This window comes from Schistocerca gregaria, chromosome 9 (assembly GCF_023897955.1).
Source record: "Schistocerca gregaria isolate iqSchGreg1 chromosome 9, iqSchGreg1.2, whole genome shotgun sequence".
Lineage (NCBI taxonomy): Eukaryota > Metazoa > Arthropoda > Insecta > Orthoptera > Acrididae > Schistocerca > Schistocerca gregaria.
In genome coordinates this window covers 231,711,727-231,720,524 of record NC_064928.1, presented here as the reverse complement: position 1 = coordinate 231,720,524, position 8,798 = coordinate 231,711,727, and positions in this window count along the sequence as shown.

The window sequence follows — 8,798 nt, the reverse complement described above, 5'->3', positions numbered from 1 at the left end:
TCTTTCTCTGTCTACAGAATTCTTTTCATGTTAATATCAAACGTCAGCAATTACTCATAGATTACATTAAAACTAAAGTAATCGATGAAGACGTTACTTGATAACAAAAACGCGCTGCCATTCTTCTATTACTTGCGCCTAGAAATGGCTGTCGAGTGCTGCCAAACCAAAAGCTAAGAGATGTTACTGCCTGCCGATATACGTTCGAATCCCTGCCCAGTACAAAGCCTTACCTCACGGCAATTCAAGTAAGTTACTTGTTAAGAACCAAGATTCAACATCTCTCGTCGTTCGTTAACAGTGAAAATAGGTGCTGGGTAGGAATTCGCGTCCGGCAAAAATACTTGCGATATGTAATTTAAAGTTGAAATTTGAAAACTGGCTCTGTCTAAAATCGAGGTATATCACTCTCTGTATGCCTAATCAGGAGTGACAGTCAGTATCCGTCAGGCACGAAATCATTGCTTAGTCTGCATGACCTGAGTTTGCATCCATATGCAGAACGAGACGGTTCGTCGTGTCATTTGAAGTTCATACATATTCTCAACTGGTTGCCCGTGAATAACTTCAATTTTTAATCTCATTTTGTGTTCAATGATAAGTACGGTATGTTACTTTGAAGAGTAAATCATGAATTCGACGAATTTACAATGTGCATTACCTATCTGACGTAATAATAATGAGAGTGGTAAAATGTCAGGTATGTCATTTATTGTAATAAATGTGAGCTACAAGCCTTAAGGGCAGTCTTATCTGTGGTAAGGTGTTCCGTGATATTTGTAGTATCGTGGTATTACTTTACGTCTTGAGTTATTGCGATACAGAACAGTGTTTTCTTGTGGTGATTTGTTGGAACCATTTTCAATAGTCAAACGACTGTACCAAGGAGCGATAAGGGGACCTGCTAGACAGTTGCGTTATGTGGGTTGCATGTGAATCAGGCGAAATTCAATTCGGGCGTTAGGATAGTTTTGAGCATGACTGTACGTGTAGGGTCAAATGAATGATTAGAGTTGAAGAAAAACTGGATGATTAATTCAAGACAAAGAGCTTCACAAATTGATAAGTCGATAACGTGTTGGGCCACCCCTGGCCTTTCCGCGGTCAGTTACTAGGCTTGACATTCACTGATAAAGTTAGTTTATACCCTTCTGACGGATATCGTACCAAATTCAGTTCAGTTGGTTCGTTACATCCTCAAAATCGCGACCTGCTTTAAAGAACCTGCCCATTGTGCTCCAGATGTTGAAAATTGATGAGAGATATGGCGATCTTGCTGAGCAATTTATTGCCTTGCGTGTACAAACACGTAGATACGATATCCGTGTGTGGTGCGTAAATTGTCGGTAGGCACCTCACTTAGTGTCCCGAGCAGAGTTCAAGCCGCCATAAAGACAAAGGGTGGACGCACTGCATATTAATGTCCACTAACAGGTGTCTGTACACTCACTGATAGGATAGTGTATTTCGAAATGTTAGCAGAGGCCAGAAGTTGGAGCATTTGGTCTTCCTTTTTAAAGCTTACGTGGGGCGAGTCGTAGAATCTCTAAAAAGAGACACCTCTGGCAACACTAGTTGAAAGTGGCCTTCAAACTAGCCGTCAGAGCTGCCGTAGCCGAGACGCCCCCTGGGTAAACGCTACGGATTTCTGCAGTCGCGCCTCGCGATCTGTCACGAATTATGGAATGTATTCGCAGATACCAATTGTAATACGACAACGGCTATACAGTTTGCTGGAAACGTACAGGATGTTCTGAAATTCCCATCACTACCTGCTACAACTTGTAGAGGGGACTGAGTACATAATACTCTTATTTTAAATTGTAACCTGTCTCCCGAGACGTACCGTATACTAGAACCACTTGAAAACATGTTGGTAACGCTGTCACTTTGATAAGTAATTTGTTACATTGAGGAGCCAAAGAAATATCGTTTAAGGTCCCCGCGAGCACGCAGAAGTGCCTCAACACGCCGTGGCATGGACTCTACTGATGGCTGAAGTCGCGCTGCCGGGAACTGACACCATAAAACCTGCAGAGCTGCCCATAAATCCGTAACAGTAAGAGGGAGCAGAGATCTCTTCTGATCAACACGTTGCAAGGCATTCCAGATATGCTAGTTAATGCTATAAAATTTACTAGAAACGTACAGTATGTTTGGGGAGTTTGGTGGCCAGCGAAAGTGTTTAGGCTCGGAAGAGTGTTCCTGCAGCCACTCTGTAGCAACTGTGGTTGTGTGGGCCGCTCCATTGTCCTGCTGGAATTACCCACTTCCGTCGGAATCCACAATGGACACGAATGGATTCAGGTGATCAGACAGGATGTATCTAGACGTATCAGGGATCCCACATCACTCCGAATGCGCACGCTCTACAACGTCACAGAGCCTCCACCAGATTGAACAGTCCGCAGTTGACATGCGGGGTCCATGGAGTCATGATGTTGTCTTCATACCCATACACGTCCATACTGTATATACATTTTGAAATGAGACACGTCCAACCAGGGATTATGTTACGAGTCATCAACAGTCCAATGTTCGTACCGATGGGCCCAAATGAGGCGTAAAGCTTTGTGCTGTGCAGTCAGCAAGGGTACACGAGTGGGCCTTCGGCTCTGAAAGGCCATGTAGATGATGTTTCCATGAATGGTTCGCATGCTGATACTTGTTGATGGTCAAGCATTGAAATTTTCAGTTATTTTCGGAAGGGTTGCACTTTCGCCACTCTGAACGATTCTCTTCAGATTCCATTCTTGCAGGATTTTTTTTCTGGCCGCAGAGATGTTGGAGATTTATTGTTTTACTGGATTGCTGATATTCAGGGTGCCCTCGTGAAATGGTCGTACAGGAAAATCCCCACTTCATCGCTACCTCGTAGATGCTGTGTCCCATCGGCCTTGCGCCAAGTATAAAACCACGTTCAAAGTCATTTAAATCTTGATAACCTGCCATTGTAGCAGCAGTAACCGATCTAACAACTACGGTAGACACATGTCTTACATAGGCGTTGCCGGCGGCAGCACCATATTAAGCCTGTTTACATATCTCTGTGTTTGAATACGTATTATTATAATAGTTTCTTTGGCATTTCAGTGTAGATGTGACCGAGTACATCTATTGTTCTACAGTTTCACTCTTTAATAACCAAAGAATCAAAAAAATCGGTCTTCAGAGACACTGGTTTTACAGGAGGGCGTTTTCCAATTTGAAATTACAATGATATTATTTCCTTCAGCTGCTGACGGGCGTTAATAGATATCAACGAAGACAGGTGAAAATGTGTGCCCCGACCGGAACTTGAACCAGGGATCTCCTGCTTAGATGGCAGTCGCTCTATCCATCTGAGCCACAGACGGCACAGAGGATAGTGAGACTACAGGGACTGTCTCGCGCACGCCTCCCGCGAGACCCACATTCTCACCTTTGTATGTCCACACACTACATTCGTAGCGTCCTTTCGCACATGTCCGGAAGAACAGACACAATATCCATATAAATATATTTTCCAATTCGCGTGCGCTGCGTCTCCACGGGGCACCACAGACGCACCTGCTGACGGTGAAGACACCCATAGTCGAAGACGTTGTGCAATGGCAACGAAAAGCGTGTGGGGAGGAGTCAGACGTTGTGGACAACGATCTTGATAAAGGCGACCAGCAGCTCTTCCAGTACTGTGCGCTTTGGCCACACAGGATACTCGTGTCGGTGTATTCGGCAAAAGTGTACTCAGAAATGTTGCTCTAACACTCACAGTCACATGAACGAGACTCGATCCAGGTCAGAGAGGAGACAGCCGTCAAATGACAGCATAGGATCAGACGTAAGTAACCCCCCCCCCCCCTCCAGTGATTATAACCCTGTTGCATACCACATTAGCGAAGGTGTATTTATACGGCTGTAGCACGGATATACCTTTCCATACATGGGCTCCTCTTCAGAATATCGTCACTCAGTTCCCTAGAAGTTTTTAACGGGAATTTTGCAACATCCTGTATCTCTCCACTAACTATACAGTTCTTTCCAGAATTAGATCCCTCTGCAGTGGAGTGTGCGCCGATATGAAATTTCCCGGCAAATTAAAACTGTGTGCGGGACCGAGACTCGAACTCGGGACCTTTGCCTTTCGTGGGCGAGTGCTCTACCATCTGAGCTACCCAAACACGACTCACGTCCCGTCTAAACAGCTTTACTTCTGCAGTACCCCGTCTCCTACCTACAGCTGTTGCACGACATTCGAAATATACGGATGTATTTCAGAATTTCGGCGTAATGCAACTTCGCAGAAACATGGCTGAATTTTCCTGTATATTGTTATCATTAAAACCAAGCACCGTCTCTGTCTCCATATCAAAAAGTATTAGGTAATATTTTCATCATTTCTAGCACTATTAAAGTCGGTAGGTGTAGGAAAAAATACTACTATCATTCTGAAAATATCGTTGAGAAGCGATAGAATTCCTACAAACAAATTTAAGAAAATCATTTTGGGTACTAGGCCATGTCATTATACAACAGTGAAACAACTAAAATAACGACATTTCGACCATCATTTGAACGATCCTCTTCAGAGCGAATAAATGCCACGAAATTTCAAATCAGCAGCAGCGAAATGAAAGGTCGATTTGGAAACAATTTCTATTTCTTCTTTCTTATCTTCGATTAATTTCCCAAATATCTCGTTCGTTTCGTATGTTGCTTTCTTTATACAAGGTGCTCAACATTTCTAGAGCTTGCAATTTTACCTAGTAACTCATGCATGCAAACGTCATCTAACGAGGCTACAGAGCATCAAAATACAGGCACCAGCCCCGGCGAATGTATGTAAGTAGAGTGTGATGCCGTGATTATTTATCAATTTGATCATGTATCATGTTCCGGAAGTTACAAGGGAATATCGTTATCATACCTCTGACGGCGGAATACAAGTACTGGTACTGTTGTTGCTAACTTTCATAGGTGGTAGTATGGATCAAAGTAAGAAAAAAATGTCCGGTAAACATGGGCTACAAAATGCATACCTGAGGCGCTATGAGCACTTGTTCAACAGTGGAGATATGTTTTATGCTAGCGAAGATGAACAAGTCCTCACAGCTCTTAAGGTATGCATTTTACAGCCCATGTGTACTGGACATTCGGTCCATACTACCACCTCTGAAAGTTTCCTGCCCTACATCTTAGCTGCAACACTACTGGTACATACTGTCACACGCAACAGGAATGTCTTCTCTTCCAATTTTCCGTTATAGGGACATAACCTCAAATTTATACATTTATCCATCTCCATCATCATAGAAAATTGGTAACATCTTCATTGAATCTTTCTGTGTACACATATTTTACAGACTCCAGCGCCTGTAACTTCGATACCCTGTAGCGTCGCTGGATGACGTTTCCAGACATCGATTCCTATGTAAAACTTCATCTGGTAGGTCCCCTCTACAGACGCGATAAGTGTGTAGCACGACGTGTGAAACATTCTGTATGCAAAGTGAATAACATGGGTGAATGGGCTAGAACCGAACCGCCCCCCCCCCTCCCATTATCTCTCTCTCTCTCTCTCTCTCTCTCTCTCTCTCTCTCTCTCTCTCTCTCTCTCTCTCTCTCTCTCTCTGTCTCTCTCATTCTCTCACTTTCATTCTCTCACTCTCTCTTCTCAACTATCAACTGCCAGCTTTCCTTTATGTCTTTTAAGTCTTAAAATTGCTGTCTGATTTCTGGCAGAGCTCTAGATAACATGCCGCTCACTGTATTTTGTCGCTGGTTGCATCATCTTAAATTCAAACTGTATATTTTGCTCAAAATTGTCAGAAGTTATTTTGTAACATCTATAGATGTTATAAATATGGGTTGAATTTCTTCAACCGATCTCTAGCGGCTAGTGTGTTCTCTCAAAATCGATTTTCCTCTAGCTCGTCTCCTCTAATTCCTGTGTAAATATTTTGGATCAGTATTTTCAGCCAGGACGTATGAAAGTGATGGTTCGATAGTATCCGCACTTATCACTATTTACTAATAGTTTTGTCCACACTTTTAAGCATTAAAAATGGATATGTGGCTCGGAACAGGACTACTGTTACATTAAATGTTAACAACATAATCGCACAGTATAGTGAGTTAAAGAATATTGAACAGCAACGAGAACTGTAAGTAAGTTTATGCAGTGCAACGTTAGTGATATAATAGTACAACAGTAATAGGCGTTTTTCAGCCCTTATTTCTATTTTACAGTTTCACTCATTACTGATGGCAAATGCCTTGCAGAGAACGTAATATTCTGCATCTTCGGTCCGGCCTTTACAATCTCTTTCATTGAACTGCACTTAACCTGGAGAGGTAGTAATACAATTTTTTCTCTGATCTACAAGATACTTTTACAAAAAGTAGTGGCAGAGAGGTAGTCATGTAACTATTAATCGAAATATTATATGAACTATATGGGCGTGTTAGTAAAATCACCAAGAAATTCCTCTCATTAATTTTAAGTGTTATCTGTTTGATACAGCATTCAGCTCACATAAAACCACGAGAAATATCGTTTTTATAAAAAAAACAGTTTATGTCATTAGTGACCTGTGTAAAATCAAACATCTCATTTTGACACTAGAATAATTTGAGAAAAAAAGGCCTGTTTTAGTTTTTGAAAATGCATTAAGTGAAAACAATGTATTTTTAAAAGGTATTGTCAATTGTTACGAAACGATTTATTATACAGAATTTATTAATCGCATAGTAAATCATGATACAAAAAAGAACACCTTGTTGGCTTGTGTTACAATATTTTGCATTTTCTTATGACTTTGAAATAATTACTGCTTTTTCAGCACTGAGAATGAGTAAAATACATTATGTAATATATGAATCAGTATGATAAACTTTTTTCGAATATTCATTGTTAACTACAAGAAAATGGCAGATGTTTGGGTATTTACCTCAGAAGTATTCAGCACACGAAGGATAACAAAAATCATTTTTTTGGTAAGGTTTTTGTTTCATAGTTTCCTACAAATATTACTGATACCACAGTGAGATATATTAAGTACCTTAAAATATATGTAGATGTGGTCTGGTGAAGAAAGTGTGTGAATTAAAATTTAAAATGCTTGCACCAGCATAATCAGGTTTAGTTTGTAGTGTGGGAGTGAGCTCCACGTGGGACCCGAAGCACGGACCCCACGGGGGTGCCCGGCATGCGCCACATGCCAAGGCAGAGGTGGAGGCTAGTGTTCGGAAGTCTGAAAATTCCAGCGCCGGCCGGGGATTGAACCCCGGCCCGGCTGGGGCGAATAGCCCCAGCCGAGGCGCTGGAACGTTCCAGACCCCCTTACCACTAGACCAACGGGGACCCCGGCTGTTTCTTGCTCCATAGTCCAGCTAGTGGTCGTAGAGCACTTCCTGTTGTCCCCCGTGTTTACACCGAGGCAGCAGTGGCGTGGTGTAACAGGAAGTGTTTACTTGCGTCCGCTGGATGTCCACTTAGTGTACGACTTATTTACCCGGCTGACGTTCGTGTCGCTATAATCTCCTTAGTTCCGTTACAATTACATGCAGGGACTGAAAATCTGCCTATGCAGTTGCACGCAGTCGCATCTCACTATTTGAACCTCTGTAATTCGATCGTGTTGTCAAGACCCATGTCAGAACTGTTTATCGAAGAATGCTCATGTGTTCGGTACATTTCATAAACGGAAGCGACTGGGATAACAGACAGCCCGTAAACATTTTGTAATGAAGTGTCAGCCGGTACGTAATACTCGATATCTGGAGTTGTTTTATCGGTTATTAAGATAATCGTTTCACCCCTATACACTTAAAAAATTCCCGTGTTTTCTTAATAAAGCATAAGCACAGTACATAAATCCCTCGCGAAAATGACATCGGAGAAGTACAAGTGTTCGAGTGCCACAGAAAACAAGTGGGTCCTTGAAGGTGTGGAACGGAGAGCAGAACTAAAATAAGATGTAACGTTTCGGGATTCCCTCATAGTCGCGTAGACACTCCAGAAGCAGGAAGATCCGTTTGATGACGTCTCTTGAGGAGCGAGGAAAAAATTCACTCTCAAATAACTACTGTACAAGATGCCTCGCCGCCTCTTGAAGGGTGTCATGGGATTCTGCAGCCGTGGACTCGGCGACCTGTGAGCCAACGCGGTGTTTCTGACCACATACATTTTAGCTGCGGGTTCTCCGACGTGCAAAGGAAGCCGCGACAATGGGGAGGCTCTGCGTGCCGTTTTGTAATAAGAACGCCTCTCCACATTTTATCGTAGGAATGATATAAATTTTAAACTTCTTAGATCCACCGAGTCATTATGTATTCTTAAAATATCTTTTAACTCTTTTTCAACACATATGTATCTTTTACCTCTTTCACTGAAGAAGCTGACCAACAGATTTTTTTTCAATTTCAGGTATTGGTTTTATTGCATTCTCCTTTAGCGTATTGATCAGAAATTGTAGGTTAAGATACCTTTGCCTTATTGAGTATCGTTTGCTATGCCAAACTTCGACAGCATTCATGGTCCTGTGCATCGAATTGATGACGGTAGATAGCTGACCGAAATCACTTTGAAATAAATTCTCTGAACGCAGATAACTTTGATACAGTAGTGTTAGGTATCGAAGTATTATCTAACGCAACTGAAGCCAACCTAAGAGTGAATTTATTTCGAAATAATTTTAGTCGACTGTCTGTCTTCACCAATTCCACATTTCAGATTGTGTACTAGCATTTTCCATCTATTGACTGATTAAATAGTCTACGCCACTGGGCACTTGCTACGCTGTTACTCTCCATGCTTC